Genomic DNA, 18,366 nt, shown 5'->3' on the forward strand with positions numbered 1-18,366 from the left:
TGACAGCATTTTCCAAAGAAATAAAATTTTGACAAAATTTTCTGAAGAAAAAAAGTTTTGACAAAATTTTCTGAAGAAAAAAAGTTTTGACAAAATTTTCTATAGAAATAAAATTTTAACAAAATTTTCTATAGAAATAAAATTTTGGCAACATTTTCTATAGAAATAAAATTTTGACAGCATTTTCCAAAGAAATAAAATTTTGACAAAATTTTCTATAGAAATAAAATTTTGATAAAATTTCTATAGAAATAAAATTTTGACAAAATTTTCTATAGAAATAAAATTTTGACAAAATTTTCTATAGAAATAAAATTTTAACAAAATTTTCTATAGAAATAAAATTTTGGCAACATTTTCTATAGAAATAAAATTTTGACACCATTTTCCATAGAAATACAATTTTGACAAAATTTTCTATAGAAATAAAATTTTGAAAAAAATTTTCTATGGAAAAAAGTTTTGACAAAATTTTCTATAGAAATAAAATGTTGACATAATTTTCTATAGAAATAAAATGTTGACATAATTTTGTATAGAAATAAAATTTGGACAAAATTTTCTTTAGAAATAAAATTCTGACATAATTTTCTATAGAAATAAAATTTTGAAAAAAATTTTCTATGGAAAAAAAGTTTTGACAAAATTTTCTATAGAAATAAAATGTTGACATAATTTTCTATAGAAATAAAATGTTGACATAATTTTGTATAGAAATAAAATTTGGACAAAATTTTCTTTAGAAATAAAATTCTGACATAATTTTCTATAGAATTAAAATTTTCTATAGAAATAAAATTTTGAAAACATTTGCTATAGAAATTAAATTTTGATAAAATTTCCAATGGAAATTAAATTTTGATAAAATTTCCTATGGAAATTAAAATAAGAATTTTTGCTTGGTAGTTTTTGGTAGAATTTTCTCCAAATGTTGGTAGATTATTTTTGGCTTGGGTGGCAGCCGTGCTTTTCCGTCGTTTTCACGTGGGCATATTTTCGCTTTCTGTTTTCTCCTATGAGTCCAATGTGGGCTATCGCAAACACAAATTTGTAAAGATGGCGAGGTTTAAGACTATTTCCTATAAATAGATCCAAAGTGCGCTACCGCGAATTCAAAGGAAAATAAGTGGCAGGCCTTCGAGCGGGACAGCACTATAACAATTCCAAAGTGGCAAAGGTGGCAGGCCATCTGCTGCGGTTTAAGACTTTCTCCTATGTACATAGTTGAAGGAGCTAACTGTTTGGATTCGTTTTCATTCAGTCAAAATTGAGAATTAGCCTTAAGTGTGCTCTAGCGGCTAATTTTCATGGCGCTATGAATATGGGCCCTGTTAAAGAGACCATCAAAAGCCAAATAAATTTGGACCCCTAAAAATTTTATGGAAAACAATACCAAATTTTTTGGCATTTTGGAGTGTAACTTCATTTTATTTTTGAGGCCCATTTGCCTTATGAAAATAAACCCAAATGAAAATGAACACCAAATTCCTTGTTGTCATTTTGCTTCGTTTTCAAGTGCACCTATTTTCGTTTCCTGCGTTTTGAATATGGTCGGGGGTTCCAGGTGGGTTAACGCGATTGGGTTAAGTGGTAAATGGGGCGGACTTCTATCCCTTTCTGAATACAACATACAACACATAATTTACTGACATAACAAACATCAATATTGTTTTTGTACTCAGGAACACATAGTGGATTTTCCACCAGTTAGGGTTAATTTTTACACAGTCGTTTAAATCAAAAGTGACAATGAGCCCTAATTCTGCACTGGGGTTAATTTTCATGCTTCTGTTACCTTTTGTTGGGGCTCATTTTAATGTGTCTCATAGTCATTATGAAATGTCGTCCCACTGTTGGGTCACTGTTTCATTTGGTTTTTAGGGCTCATTTTCCAGGGGGCCTATTTTCATAGGTATCGTATTCATTGTGAAACGTCGCCCACTTTTAGGGCCCTGGTTCATTTGGGATTTGGGGCTCTTTTTCCTGAAGCCTATTTTCATACCGCCAAGTATCATTAATTAGTCGCCTCACTTTTGGGGCTCTGCTTCATTTTGGTTTTAGGGCTAATTTTCCGGGGGCCTATTTTCATGCCGCCAATTTTCATAGGTCATCGCATATCTATTATGAAACGTTCCCTCACTTCTGTGGTCCTGTTTCATTTGGTTTTTAGGGCTCATTTTCCCGGGGGCCTATTTTCATACCGTCAATTTTCATAGATCTCATATTTATTTCATTTGGGTTTTGGGGCTCATTTTCCAGGAACCCAATTTCATACCGTCAAATTAATTGACTTAATTACTTTTACGATTAAAGGCAAGACAAAATAGTGTTTTTCTGTGTATGTAAAAAGTTAGACAGGGCCATTAATCGATTAATCAAACATCTCAACATTGATGAACAATTTGGTTGTAGTGACAACACCATTTTAAATTGGCTCCAGAACGCTTTTCTCTCAATTATCAGGGCCTATACAAAATGCTGGGGTATTTTTAAAATTGTCTGTCATATTTTCTCTAATGACTAGATTATGGAACCCATTTGATAAATGGCAAGTACATATATGACATTTGTTTGCTTGTTTGTTTGTTATATCACAGAATTCTTTTTTTTTGTTTGTTTTTGTTTCCTTAATAATCTTCTGGTTTAGTATAAAATACAAAGATAATATCTAAAAATGTCCCTTTGCGTTAAATATACCACAAAAAGTATTTGTTTTTCAATGGCAAAGTGTTATTTTACCTTTTCGCTCGATCTCATTAATTTGCTGTTTCCGGTAACAACAAAATTATTCGCAATATTGATGTATCGTTGTGACAAATTGTTTAATTGCTCCATCCATTTGGGGGTTTATGGCTTGGGAGGATTGTTTTTTTTTTTTGGTTTTATTTTTCTGCATTATCCATTTCTTATTAACAATTAAATTTTTAACAATACGATTATATTAAAATTTTATTTTTTCATTGGTATCATTTCTGTTTTTTTGTTTTTTTTAGCTATATAAAAAAATCGTGTATTTTTCTGCTTGAAAATGCAGTCGTGTTACACATATATATAAAAAAATTAAACACATATAATTTGGATTTGTTAACTTTTGCAAAAGTTGTAATTATTTTCTTCGACGCTCTTCGTCTAAATAATTTTCGCTTGGCTTTATTCCATTATCATGGTATGCATGGCCTGCACTTGATCTAATTTCAGCATTTTATTTTCTTAACATCAAAACAAAACAACAAAATGTTATCATTTTCATTATCTCTAGGTTACATAGTTTACTACTTGACCTCTAAACACTTTTTTGTTATTTAAATATTGTGAATACCTTTAGTTTACTTGTTTTTCTGTTGGCTTCCTTTGAATATAAATTCTCTTCCATCGTGCCATCCTGATGCGTTTTTATGGGGTACACAGTGCTTGGAAATCAAAACAAAACAAAAAAATGTTTGCGATATGCTTTCCAATTATGTTTTTGTAGAGAATATTACCTATGAAGAAAAAAAAAAGAAAAAAATTATAATATATCTAAATGAATAGTTAAACAAGCAAGGAAAGTCTAAAGTCGGGCGGGGCCGACTATATTATACCCTGCACCACTTTGTAGATCTAAATTTTCGATACCATATCACGTCCGTTAAATGTGTTGGGGGCTATATATAAAGGTTTGTCCCAAATACATACATTTAAATATCACTCGATCTGGACAGAATTTGATAGACTTCTACAAAATCTATAGACTCAAAATTTAAGTCGGCTAATGCACTAGGGTGGAACACAATGTTAGTAAAAAATATGGGAAACATTTAAATCTTAAGCAATTTTAAGGAAACTTCGCAAAAGTTTATTTATGATTTATCGCTCGATATATATGTATTAGAAGTTTAGGAAAATTAGAGTCATTTTTACAACTTTTCGACTAAGCAGTGGCGATTTTACAAGGAAAATGTTGGCATTTTGACCATTCTTGTCGAAATCAGAAAAACACATATATGGGAGCTATATCTAAATCTAAACCGATTTCAACCAAATTTGGCACGCATAGCTACAATGCTAATTCTACTCCCTGTGCAAAATTTCAACTAAATCGGAGCACAAAATTGGCCTCTGTTGTCATATGAGTGTAAATCGGGCGAATACTATATATGGGAGCTACATCTAAATCTGAACCGATTTCAATAAAATTTGACACACTTGACTACACTACTAATTGTACTCCTAGTGCTTCTGGGGCCATATAAGTCCATAACGAGCAAAAATATATATGGAAGCTATATCTAAATCTGAACCGATTTCAATCAAATTTGGCACACATGACTATATTACTAATTGTACTCCTAGTGCAAAATTTCAAGCTAATCGGGCCAAAACTCTGGCTTCTGGGGCCATATAAGTCCATATCGAGCGAAAAATATATATGGAAGCTATATCTAAATCTAAACCGATTTCAATCAAATTTTGCACACATGACTATTCTACCAATTGTACTCCTTGTGCAAAATTTCAAGCTAAGCGGGATAAAACTCTGGCTTCTGGATCCATATAAGTGCATATCGGGCGAAAGATATATATGGGAGCTATATATAAATCTGAATCGATTTCCACCAAATTTGGCACGCATAGCTACAATGCTAAATCTACTCCCTGTGCAGAATTTCAACCAAATTGGGCCAAGACTCTGGATTTAAGGACCATATTAGTCCATATCGGGCGAAAGATATATATGGGAGCTATATCTAAATCTGAACCGATTTCAATAAAATTTTGCACACTTGACTATACTACTAATTGTACTCCTAGTACAAAATATCAACCAAATTCGGCCAAAAATCTGGCTTCTGTGGCCATATAAGTCCATATCGGGCGAAAGATATATATGTAGCTATATCTAAATCTGAACCGATTTCAATCAAATTTTGCACACTTGACTATACGACTAAGTGTTATGTTTGTACAAAATTTCAAGCAAATCGGTATAAAACTCTGGCTGTTGGGTCCATATTAGTGCATATCGGGCGAAAGATATATATGGGAGCTATATCTAAATCTGAACCGATTTCTTCCAAAATCAATAGGGTTCTATTCTGACCCAAATTAGGAACATGTTCCAAATTTGAAGGCGATTGGACTTAAATTGCGGCCTAGACTTTGATCACAAAAATGTGTTCACAGACAGACGGACGGACAGACGGACATGGTTATATCGACTCAGGGACCCACCCTGAGCATTATTGCCAAGGACACCATGTGTCTATCTCGTCTCCTTCTGGGTGTTACAAACATATGCACTAACTTATAATACCCTGTTCCACAGTGTGGCGCAGGGTATAAATATGGGAAACATTTAAATCTGAAGCAATTTTAAGGAAACTTCGCAAAAGTTTATTTATGATTTATAGCTCGATGTATATGTATTAGAATTTTAGGAAATTAGAGTCATTTTTACAACTTTTCGACTAAGCAGTGGCGATTTTACAAGGAAAATGTTGGTATTTTGACCATTTTTGTCGAAATCAGAAAAACATATATATGGGAGCTATATCTAAATCTGAACCGATTTCAACCAAATTTGGCACGCATAGCAACAATGCTAATTCTACTCCCTGTGCAAAATTTCAACTAAATCGGAATTAAAAATTGGCCTCTGTGGTCCTATGAGTGTAAATCGGGCGAAAGCTATATATGGGAGATATATCTAAATCTGAACCGATTTCAACCAAATTTGGCACACTTGAATACACTACTAGTTGTATTCCTAGTGCATAATTTCAATCAAATTGGGCCAAACCTCTGGCTTCTAGGAACATATTAGTCCATATCGGGCGAAAGATATATATGGGAGCTATATTTAAAACTGAACCGATTTCAATAAAATTTAGCACACTTGACTACACTACCAATTGTACTCCTCGTGCAAAATTTCAAGCAAATCGGGATAAAACTCTGGCTTCGGGATCCATATAAATGCATATCGGGCGAAAGATATATATGGGATCTATATCTAAATCTGAACCGATTTCTTCCAAAATCAATAGGGTTCTATTCTGACCCAAAACAGGAACATGTGCCAGATTTGAAGTCGATTGGACTTAAACTGCGACCTAGACGTTGATCACAAAAATGTGTTCACAGACAGACGGACGGACGGACGGACAGACGGACATGGTTATGTCGACTCAGGGAACCACCCCGAGCATTATTGCCAAAGACACCATGTGTCTATCTTGCCTCCTTCTGGGTGTTACAAACATATGCACTAACTTATAATACACTGTTCACAGTGTGGCGCAGGGTATAAATATGCACTAACTTATAAGACCCTGTTCCACAGTGTGGCGCTGGGTATAAATATGGGAAACATTTAAATCTAAAGCAATTTTAAGGAAACTTCGCAAAAGTTTATTTATGATTTATCGCTCAATATATATGTATTAGAAGTTTAGGAAAATTAGAGTCATTTTTACAACTTTTCGGCTAAGCAGTCCCAGCAAACAAAGCGTCGCCAAAAAAGTAATGAAAATGTTCTTTTTGGATCCGGAAGTGGTGCAAAATTGACGCAGAAGCGATGGGCTTGTCATAGGACGGAAGTCCTCCCTTTCAACAGCCGTTGCACTGAATTTGCATCACTTCTTTAGGTGTGGTCCGAATTCAATGTTTTGGATTTAAATAAAAAAATTCTGTGATATTTTGTCGAATAAATAATTAATAATAATAATTTTATAATTTTGTATAATTTTTAATGTATTCTAACGCTTGTCGGAAACGTTTGACCTCAAATATTTTCAATAATTCACAATTTTTTCAGATTGGATTTAGCATTTTTTTTCGACAAAACTTAAATGATTTGTACCATTTTATGAATTCTTACTCTGTTTTTACCTATTTGAAACAAAAAAAGTTAAAATTACCCATTAAAAGTATGAAAAAATCATGTTATAAAAAATTGAATTAAAAGAACTTCCAGGAAGAAGAAGTAGTTCAAATAAAGAAGATCATTGGGAGTGCATCTTCTGGAAATGCTTTTAAAGTTGTGCGTTTGGAAGAACTTCCAATTTTTTTTGCTGGGAGTGGCGATTTTACAAGGAAAATGTTGGTATTTTGACCATTTTTGTCGAAATTAGAAAACATATATATGGGAGCTATATCTAAATCTGAACCGATTTCATCCAAATTTGGCACGCATAGCTACAATGCTAATACTACTCCCTGTGCAAAATGTCAACTAAATCGGAGTAAACGATTGGCCACTGTGGTCATATGAGTGTAAATCGGGCGAACGATATATATGGGAGATATATCTAAATCTGAACCGATTTCAACCAAATGTGGCACGCATAGCTACAATGCCAATTCTACTCCCTGTGCAAAATTTCAATTAAATCGGAGTTAAAAATTGGCCTCTGTGGTCATATGAGTGTAAATCGGGCGTAAGCTATGTATGGGAGATATATCTAAATCTGAACCGATTTCAAACAAATTTGGCACGCATAGCTACAATGCTAACTCTACTCCCTGTGCAAAATTTCAACTAAATCGGAGCAAAAAATTGGCCTCTGTGGTCATATGAGTGTAAATCGGGCTAAAGCTATATATGGGAGCTATATCTAAATCTGAACCGATTTCAACCAAATTAGGCACGCATAGCTACAATGCTAATTGTACTCCCTGTGCAAAATTTCAATCAACTTGGGGTAAAACTCTGGCTTCTGGGAAAGTATTAGTCCATATCGGCCGAAAGATATATATGGGAGCTATATCTAAATCTGAACCGATTTTAATAAAATGTGACACACTTGACTATAGTACTAATTGTTCTTCTTGTGCAAAATTTTAAGCAAATTAGGTTAAAACTCTGGCTTCTGGGCCATATAAGTCCATATCGAGCGAAATATATATATATGAGCTATATCTAAATCTGGACCGATTGCTTCCAAAATCAATAGGTTTCTATTCTGAGCCAAAACACATACTTGTGCCAAATTTTAAGTCGATTGGACTAAAACTGCGACCTAGACTTTGATTACAAAAATGTGTTCACGCACAGACGGACATGGCTATATCAACTCAGGAGCCCACCCTGAGGATTTTTGCCAAAGACACCATGTGTCTATCTCGTCTCCTTCTGGGTGTTGCAAACATATGCACTAACTTATAATACCCTGTTCCACAGTGTGGCGCAGGGTATAAAAATTACAAAAAATTACTTTTTTATTACTGGTTATAGTTGGATTGTTTTTTTTTTTCTTTTTTGTTTCTATTAAATGATACTTTTGTAATTTTTGTTAGCACTTTGTGAATAAATAAAATACTTTGGTACCCCAAGTTAAACAAAACAAAATGTGTTTCGGTCAAAATGTGTTAGAAAAATGTGTTTTTCACATGTTCCGATATAAACAAAATGTGTTTCGGGCATAATTTTTAAAACACAATATATTTAAGTGCAAAAATGTAATGTTCGTAAACTAGCATTAAATGCTTGGGACACATATGTTAATATGTTAGGATATATTATGTTTGGGACTTGAATATTTCATAAAAATAGTATGTGTGAATGTAAACATATATAAATTTACAAATTTCGAGTAAACATATATATGTTGTGATATTTCATTCAGAGGGCGACAGGGAGCGAGAGAGAGAGAGAGTATAGAGAAAGGAATACAGATGGAAACCGGGAGGGTGGGTTGACGAAAGATATCAACATAACACAGCGAGAGAATTAAAAGAGAGCAATTTCTGTAAAACTGCTTGTATGTTGTTTCGGAAAACTGTTTTATGAGTTCCTTGGTTTTGGCTATGCGCTTGGCATGTTAATAAGGCTTCGCCAAAAATTTGATATGCTTAAGTCTAAATATTATTTAATTTGAATATTAAAATTAGTATTCGGAATAAAGAGAATAAACATTCGGAACCAACAATCAAAAAAAAAAAAGTGAAGCCTATATTTCACTAAAGCCGATTTAACTCTATTTTAGTTCATGGAATTATTACTTTTTAAGAAAGTTTGGTACGTTAGTTAAAGTAGTTAACACCGAGCACAAAATTATACACAATTGAAGCATAAATATTAACTAAATTCGTGTGTTTGTGATTGAAACAAACGTGTTTAGTAGTTTTTTCATACTAAATTCTTTATTTGAATCTATGCTATCACAAAGGTTTTGACAAATCTTAAATCTAATCTAGAGGCAACACTTGGTTAACCCATGCTAAGCCTACAATCTTATCGCTATCCTAAATATACAGATGCCGCGGCGTTTTATTAGGGTCTTCTTAGGAAAGATGATCATAACCGCATCGACACACAATGCACAGATAACAGAGACCACCCTAAACAACCAAATGCACTTAACATACATTATCCTCAGTGGATAATGGCTCAAGTGTTATTCAAGATCGTTTTTTAAGGGCATTTATATTATCGGTGGAATATCACCAACGGTGATATTACATGCTCAATGCATTTGCTTGAACATCGTGTCTCCCACAAAATAGTTCAGAATTTCTTAAACTTTGTAAATTTAACCAATAACGCGCCCATCTTGAACTGCGTATGGCACTAAAGATATTCTTGCAATTTTGAACTCCAATTTTTTCCTTCAAACTATAACATTTTCTTTAACAAGTGAAAAAAAATAATTTATGTCTAATATATTTTCTTGAATTTGTCGAAAAATATTTACTTATTTTTGTGATATCGGCGTGATGTCAGCGTTTGTAATACTGTTTAGTTAAAATTTTCTAAAAATAATCGAAATTTTCTAAAATTAACCAAAATTTTTCTTCCTGGTGGGTTCACTGTTTTTTCAGTGAAGAGAAAAGACATTTGCAAAAACAGCTTGTCTGTTTGCCATGAGAGCACAATATTATGTATGGCACATTATGGGCACATTTTTTTTCTTGGTTCGTATGTTTCGATTTTTTTTGACGTGGCCCAGTTGGTAGTGTGTGGACTTACAAAATGGAAGGTCGATTCTCCGTCCGGGCAAGAGGTAACATTTAACTAGTATATACGGTCGTAAGTTCGGCCAGGCCGAATCTTATGTACCCTCCACCATGGATTGCGTAGAAACTTCTACTAAAGGCTGTCATCAACAATCGAATTACTTGGGTTATGGTAATGCTTACCTATAGCAAGGGTTAGTCCATACGTGATATATATTAGACCAAAAAAAGCAGATTAAATACGTACATAATTCAATTCTTGACCGGTATATATAGGGAAGTCTACAAATAATTACAATCCGATATGAACATTTGCGCTGTAAATAGAGAGCCAGAATTGAAATATGGGGATCGCTTTATACGGGGGCTATATATACTAATGAACCGATATGCACCAATTTTTGTGTGATTGGGGATCAGATTATCTGGGGCTATATTTAACTACAGACCAATTTGGACCACGTTTGGCATGGTTATTAGCTTACATATACTAGCACAATGTACCAAATTTCAACCAAATCAGATGAATTTTGCTCCTCCGGTCAAATCTGGGGATCGGTTGATATGGGGGCTATATATAATTATGGACCAATATGGACCAATTTTTTCGTGGTTATTAGCGACTATATACTAAACCATGTACCAAATTTCAACCGGATCGGATGAAATTTGCTCCTAAAAGAGGCTGCGGAGATCAAATCTGGGATCCGACTATATGGGGACTCTATATAATTATGGACCAATATGGATCAACAACCATGCATGGTTGTTAGAGACCTTATACTAAAAACTCGTGCCAAATTTCAACCGGATCGGATGTATTTTGCTCCTCCAAGAGGCTCCGGAGGTCAAATCTGCGGATCGGTTTATATGGGGGCTATACGTAAACGTAGTTCGATATGGCCCATTTGCAATACCATCCGACCTACATCAATAACAAGTACTTGTGCCATGTTTCAAGTCGATAGCTTTTTCCACAGACGGACGGATAGCCGGACGAACATAGCTAAATCGACTCAGAATTTCACCGCGACCCAGAATATATATACTTTATGGGGTCTTGGACCAATATTTCGATGTTTTATAAACGGAATGACTAAGCTAATTTTTTATACCCTCCACTGAAGGCACGACATTAACCCTCTAATGCCCCAACTTTTTTGCCAGCTGATTAAATATTCAATCTTAACGATACAAAAGCAATAAAACTAAAAAAGAAAAATTTATTCGGTAAAATTCAGTATATGCTACAAAGCCTCATGAACCGCTTCAACTAAGTTTTATTTTTATTTTACCCATTTTTGTTGTCTTAATGTGCATTTTACTAAAAGCTTCCTGATTGAATGAAGCCCGCCTAAAGGCGGGATTGGGCATTAGAGGGTTAAAAGCACTTCCAAAAATACCCTCCCCTCTACTCTATTTAACAAGTTCTCTTAATTCAATTTTTTAATTTTCTTTTTACAACTCGCTTTTTTCATATTTTTATACCCACCACCATAGAATGGTGAAGTTCGAAGATGGGCTATATCGGTCCAAGTTTTGATATAGTCCCCATATAAACCGACTTCCCGATTTGGGGTCTTGGGCTTATAAAAACCGTTGTTGTTATCCAATTTGCCTGAAATTGAAAATCTAAAGGTACTTGAGGACCATAAAAAGGTGTGCCGAAAATGGTGCCCTTCGATCCATGTTTTGATATAGCCCCCATATAGACCGATCTTCCGATTTTACTTCTTGGGCTTCTAGAAACTGTATTTACTATCCGATTTGCCTGAAATTGGAAATCTAGAGGTATTTTGGGACCATAAAGAGGTGTGGCGAAATTGAGGTGTATCGGTCCATTTTTTGGTATAACCCCCATATAGACCGATCTCCCGATTTTACTTCTTGGGCTTCTAGAAATTGTATTTACTATCCGCTTTGCCTGAAATTGAAAATCTAAAGGTACTTGAGGACCATAAAAAGGTGTGCCGAAAATGGTGCCCTTCGATCCATGTTTTGGTATAGCCCCCATATAGACCAATCTCCCGATTTTTATTCTTGGGCTTCTATAAACTGTATTTATTACCCGATTTGCGTGAAATTGGAAATCTAGAGGTAGTTTGGTACCACAAATAGGTGTGGCGAAATTGAGGTGTATCGGTCCATTTTTTGGTATAACCCCCATATAGACCGATCTCCCGATTTTAATTCTTGGGCTTCTAGAAACTCTATTTTCCAGCCGGTTTGCTTGAAAGTGAGGTATTTTAAGATCACAAATATGTGTGCCGAAAATGGTGAGTATCGGTCCATGTTTTGGTATAGCCCCCATATAGACCTATCTCCCGACCTTATTTCTGGGGCTTCTAGAATCCGTAGTTTTTATAAAATTTTGCCGGAAATTTGAAATCTAGAGGTATTTTAGGACCATAAAGAGGTGTGTCGAAAATGGTCCGTATCGTATTTCGTATTTCGTTTAGAACAAACTAATCCGAATTTTTGATGAGCGATTCCACGATTGTCTCTAAAATTTGTGTCAAAAGAAAACTTTGCTTGTCTAAAATTTCGTTCCTCAGAAAAGAAAACACTTCTTTCAGGGTATAACAGGCGCACTGATCATGAAAATTGCTTGAAACAGAAAGTAAAATTTGTCATCAAACCCGCTAAAATTCTATATATTAGCAAGAAACCCGCTACGACGAAGAGTTTTCAAAGTAAACTATTATATTTGATTCATGGTGGTGGGTATTTAAGATTCGGCCCGGCCGAACTTACTGCTGTATATACTTGTTAATGGGTAATTTTAACTTTTTTGCTTTCAAATAGGTTAAAAACAGAGAAATAATTAAAAAAATGGTACAAATTATTCAAATTTTGTCGAAAAGCATGCTAAATTTATTCTAAATAAATTGCGAATTTTTGAAAATATTTGAGGTCAAACGTTTCAGACAAGCGTTAAAATGCATAAACATAACAAAATATAACAACTATTTATTTGGCAAAAATATCATTAATTTTTTTAATTCACATCCAAAACAATGAATTCGGATCACACCTCAAGAAGTGATGCAAATTCAGTCGAATGGCAGTTGAAATTGTGGGCATCCGTCCTATGACAAGCCCATGTTAAGTTCATAGGTTAGGTTAGGTTAGGTGGCAGCCCGATGTATCAGGCTCACTTAGACTATTCAGTCCATTGTGATACCACAGTGGTGCACTTCTCTCTTATCACTGAGTGCTGCCGGATTCCATGTTAAGCTCAATGACAAGGGACCTCCTTTTTATAGCCGAGTCCGAACGGCGTTCCACATTGCAGTGAAACCACTTAGAGAAGCTTTGAAACTCTCAGAAATGTCCCCAGCTTTACTGAGGTGGGATAATCCACCGTTGAAAAACTTTTTGGTGCTCGGTCGTAGCAGGAATCGAACCCACGACCTTGTGTATGCAAGGCGGGCATGCTACACACAAAAAAAATTTTTTCTGATTCAATCACGAAATTAATTGATCCAATTAATTTTTAATTGAAATGTCTTCAATCACAGAAATGATAGTATCAATTAAAAAATTAATTGAAGGTCAATTAAAAAGTTAATTGATCCAATTAAAAAATTAATTGATACTATTATTTTTGTGATTGATTTTTGTTTCAATTAAAAAATTTGTTGAATCAATTAAATTATTAATTGAATATTTTTTAAAACTCAATTAAAATTTTAATTGGAAACATTTTCGTGAAATTTTTTTGTGTGTAACCATTGCGCCAATTTAGCACCACTTACGGATCCAAAAAGAAACAACTTCGTACTTTTTATGAAAAGGTTTCATACTTTTTATGAAAAGGATTCATACTTTTTATGAAACAATTTCGTACTTTTTATGAAAAACTTTCGTACTTTTTGTGAAAAATGTTCGAACTTTTAGAAAAAAATTTTATGGTCCAAAATGCATTTGAAAAATGTCATCACCTCTTAACATCTTTTGAATAACTTTTAGACTGGTTGCTTCACTTTTATTCATAGCATGCTGTCACCCAAATGAGAACTAGCATAGACATGAATTAAGAAATTTAATAAAGGGATACACTCAAGCACATTATCTAAGACATTTTTATGTCGCGAACGGAAAATTTTCAACTTCAATGAAACTTCTTCGTTATTTCAAAGAAAATGTTTCGTACTGTTTATGAAGAAATTTTAATGCGGAATGTTTCGTAAAATATTCATAAATTCGTAAAAACTTCTTCACAAAAGTCATGAAATTTGAAAAAAGTTTCGTTAAAAGTGCGAACTTTTCACGAAGAAAAGTTAATGTAGAATATTTCGTAGACGTTTCGTATATTCGTAAAATTTTCTTCGAAAATGAATGAAGAATTCACGAAGAATAATTAATGAAGAATTCTTCGCAAAATTAACGAGGAGAATTCTTTCGGTGTACTTTTTTGGTGATGCTTTTTTTCCTGGTTACTTAAATGTATCCCAGTTTTGGATGTGTATCTCCCCTGAATGACATGATATAAAGGGTGGTTAAAATGTCAAGGGCCGATGTTGATTTTGAATAAAACACAAACAATTTAGGAAATTATTGTAATTTTATTTTATTACGATATATTGGTATTACTCAATTATGTATGGAACAAAATATCGGGCAAATGGGCGCCGCGACCTCGGTGGCCCACCTTCATCCGATGGTCCAAATTTTCGATGACGCTGAGGCATCATGGAGGTTGTATGCCGTAATGTGCCGAATTATCTGATCCTTCAGCTCTTGAATTGTTGCTGGCTTATCGACGTACACATTTTCTTTCAAATAACCCCAAAGAAAAAAGTCCAACGGTGTCAAATCACATGATCTTGGCGGCCAATTGACATCGCCATTACGTGAGATAACACGGCCATTGAATTTGTTGCGCAAAAGAGCCATTGTTTCGTTAGCTGTGTGGCAAGTGGCACCGTCCTGCTGAAACCACATATCGTCCACATCCATATCTTCCAATTCGGGCCATAAAAAGTTCGTTATCATCTCATGATAGCGAACACCATTCACAGTAACTGTCTGACCGGCCTCATTGTGGAAGAAATACGGCCCGATGATGCCGCCAGCCCATAAACCGCACCAAACAGTCACTCTTTGTGGGTGCATTGGTTTTTCGACAATCACTCTTGGATTCTCATTCGCTCAAATGCGGCAATTCTGTTTATTGACGAATCCATCGGCCCTTACAATTTAACCACCCTTTATTAATTCAGCAGAGTTGGTTTAGGGCAATTCAGCATATAGACAACTTCGCACTATTATAATTATTCTTACTTGCTTTGTTTTGCAATTGGATTACTACGTAATCAGAGAATGAAGACGACCAATTTTTGTCGGCGGCGGGTAATACTAATTTTTTGCCTCCGGCGGCGCCGCCTTTGTGGCTAAGACGATATAAATTTTTCTTATCGACGGCGGACAATTATCCATAATAAAATCAATTTGATGTTATCCTAATGGTAATGAGATTAGTTGTACAACTTATCTTACAATCACATTTACACATAAATCAAATGTTCTGAGCCAAATTTTGCAAAATTATTATAACAACTTGATACTGACGGATTTTGGGTGGAAAGTTAAACATTTTGACAAAAAAATGCAACCATTATTAATAATTTTTTCTGATTCAAATCAATATTTTTGATTAATTAGCGGCTTACTTTGAGTCGAGATGAGTCGACAAATTCGGCGACGGCTTCGACTCGTAAAAACTAGTCGGCGGCGCGACTCGGCGGCTTCATTCTCTGTACGTAATATGTTCGCACCCTTTTCGGTTGCATTTACTTTTACATACAGATTTGCTTACCCCCCAACGAGAAACCAAGTAAACCAACTGTTCTCGCTCTTTCAAAACGACACAGAAAAAAAAAACAACATGAAAATGGTACAAGGTCAGTTATTTTAGATGCCTTTCATTTATTGATGTGCTTGATCCTTTACAACTGTTGCCGTTAAAAAAAAAAAAAAAAACAAACAAACAAACAAAGAAAACAAATATCCAAGTCCAACATTACGAGAGGATGTAAAGTAGTAGAAAAGATGACGGTGGGGGTGTGGTGTGATATAAAACACTACAAGTTTGTTGTACGCTAACTTAGGGTGATGGTGGGTTAGCTGTTTGTGTATCTCTCCTCAGTGGTTGTGAAGAATTCCTGTTGAAGTATGTTTGTGTGTGTATGTGCTGCAAGAGGCTAAGAGATATTTTTTATTTTATTTGCATTTGTATTTAGGCGTGCGTCTGCATTTTGGTTTACTCTCTGAATAGGTTTTGGTGCTTATTTAAATTTGACAGATGACACAAAAGGACTAGCAAGATCTTAAATAATATAATCCTTTGGCAAATCAGTGTTTGGCATGCTATTTATTTATTCGCCAGCTTAGCACAGATGCTTATTTTTATAATGTTTGGCATTGTTTTATAATTAATTGATTTTAAATTCTATACACTGAGAAAAACAAAAAGGGACAATAAATTTAACGTAAGATTGCGTAGAAACTTCTACTACACTGAAAAAAACAGTGAACCCACCAGCAAGAAAACATTTAGTTAATTTTAGAACATTTTTTAAATTTTAAAATTTTTTTGAGTGTATTTTTTTTCATCCACAATTAAATTGCGGCCGATGGCAAGTGATCTTAAAACTTCTTAGTGTCATCTTCTAAATTATAAGTTAGTCCATGGGGGATATATATTAGACAAAAGAAAGGTCGATTAAATACGTATATATACAGTTCCTGACCGGTATATATAGGGAAGAATTAATTCTGAACCGATATGGACTTTTGTGCGGTAATTATAGAGCCAGGATTGAAATATGGGGGTCGCTTTATATGGGGGCTATATACAATTATGAACACGAGTCTACCAAAAATGGCAGAACTTTTGCTGTTTGGTAGATTGGTAGAATTCTTGATGTTTTGGAAGATTTTGCAAAATATTCCTCTCCAACTATGAAATGCTTCATAAATTTTCTATAGAAATAACATTTTGACAAGAGTTTCTACAGAAATAAAATGCTGACAAAATTTTCTATAGAAATAAATTTTGACAAAATTTTGTATAGAAATTATATTTTGACAAAATTTCCTAAAGACATAAAATGTTGACAAAATTTTCTATAGAAATAAAATTTTGACAACATTTTCTATGGCAATAAAATTGTGGTAGTCGGATCGGACGAAATTTGCTTCTCTTAGAGGCTCCGCAAGCCAAATCTGGGGATCGGTTTATATGGGGGCTATATATAATTATGGACCGATATGGACCACTTTTTGCAAGATTGTTAAAGACCATATACTTACACCACTTACCAAATTTCAACCGGATCGGATGAAATTTGCTTCTCTTAGAGGCTCCGCATGCCAAATCTGGGGATCGGTTTATATGGGGGCTATATATAATTATGGACCGATGTGGAGCAGTTTTTGCATGGTTGTTAGAGACCATATACCAACATCATGTACCAAATTTCAGCCGAATCGGATGAAATTTGCTTCTCTTTGAGGCTCCGCAAGCCAAATCTGGGGATCGGTTTATATGGGGGCTATATATAATTATGGACCGATATGGACCAATTTTTGGCATGATTGTTAGAGACCATATACTTACACCACTTACCAAATTTCAACCGGATCGGATGAAGTTTTCTCCTCCAAGAGGCTCCTGAGCTCAAATCTGGGGATCGGTTTATATGGGGGCTATATATAAATATGGATCGATATGGACCAATTTTTGCATGGTTATTAAAGACCGTATACTAATACCTCGTACCAAATTTCAAGCGGATCGGATGAATTTTGCTATTCCAAGAGGCTCCGCAAGCCAAATATAGGAGTCGGTATATATGGGGCATATATGTAATTATGGACCGATGCAAACCAATTTCTGTTTAGTTGTTGGAGACCATATACCAACACCATGTACCAAATTTCAGCCGAGTGGGATGAAATTTGCTTCTCTTAGAGGATCCGTAAGCCACATCTGGGAATCGGTTTATATGGGGATCGGTTTATATGGGGATCGGTTTATATGGGGGCCATACGTAAAAGTGAACCGATATGGCCCATTTGCAATACCATCCGACCTACATCAATAACAACTACTTCTGCCAAGTTTGAAGATATCTTTTTTCGTTCGGAAGTTAGCGTGATTTCAACAGAAAGCCGGACGTAATATATACCACATAGTCCATACGTGGTATATATTAAACTAAAAAGGCCGATTAAAATAAAATGTTGACAACATTTTCTATAGAAGTAAAATTTGGAAACAATTTTCTATAAAAATAAAATTTTGACAAAATTTTCTATAGAAATAAAATTTGGAGAAAATTTTCTAAAGAAATAAAATTGTGACAAAATTTTCTATAGAAATAAAATCTTGACAAAATTTTCTATAGAAGTAACATTTTGACA

The 18,366-nt window shown here is 34.4% G+C and overlaps 2 protein-coding genes across 3 annotated transcripts in view; one reads left to right on the forward strand and one right to left on the reverse strand.

The window, feature by feature from the left end:
* Window positions 1–18,366, forward strand: part of Snmp2 (Sensory neuron membrane protein 2) — a 691,945-nt gene that overhangs the window by 401,327 nt on the left and 272,252 nt on the right. The window lies entirely within an intron of this gene.
* The window catches only part of LOC142235029 (uncharacterized), a 39,309-nt gene continuing 23,806 nt past the window's right edge, over window positions 2,864–18,366 (reverse strand). Inside the window, exon 2 of the mRNA XM_075306249.1 lies at window positions 2,864–3,482. The gene's annotated coding sequence lies outside the window, so the exon portion shown is untranslated. The remainder of the gene's footprint in view (window positions 3,483–18,366) is intronic.

Source organism: Haematobia irritans, chromosome 4 (assembly GCF_050003625.1).
Source record: "Haematobia irritans isolate KBUSLIRL chromosome 4, ASM5000362v1, whole genome shotgun sequence".
Taxonomy (NCBI): Eukaryota; Metazoa; Arthropoda; class Insecta; order Diptera; family Muscidae; genus Haematobia; species Haematobia irritans.